Source organism: Malurus melanocephalus, unplaced genomic scaffold, assembly GCF_030028575.1.
Source record: "Malurus melanocephalus ecotype Western Australia unplaced genomic scaffold, MMel_1.1 scaffold_209, whole genome shotgun sequence".
Taxonomy (NCBI): Eukaryota; Metazoa; Chordata; class Aves; order Passeriformes; family Maluridae; genus Malurus; species Malurus melanocephalus.
Window position 1 is genome coordinate 659,691 of NW_026623441.1, and position 297 is coordinate 659,987.

A 297-nucleotide genomic window follows, 5' to 3' on the forward strand; every position below is an offset into this window, starting at 1 on the left:
CGGAAAAAAAGTATTTCTCAAAGCAATTAGAAAAAAAACTTACGTGTTATTGGAGTAACACTGTCCTTTAACAAACCAAGACATGCTTTGGGGCTGTCTCTGTACAAAAGCTTTTCGCGATGCGCTCTCTTCCCTCCGCGGGAGCGGCGGGGGCCGGCGGCGCGGTGCGGAGTTCCCGCGGTGTCCCCGCGACGGGGCGCGCTCAGAACTTGCCGCAGTCGTAGACGAAGGCCCCGGAGGTGCGGTAGAGCGGCTGGCTGCCGGGGAAGGCCATCTGACAGCTCCCGCCGCCTCCCG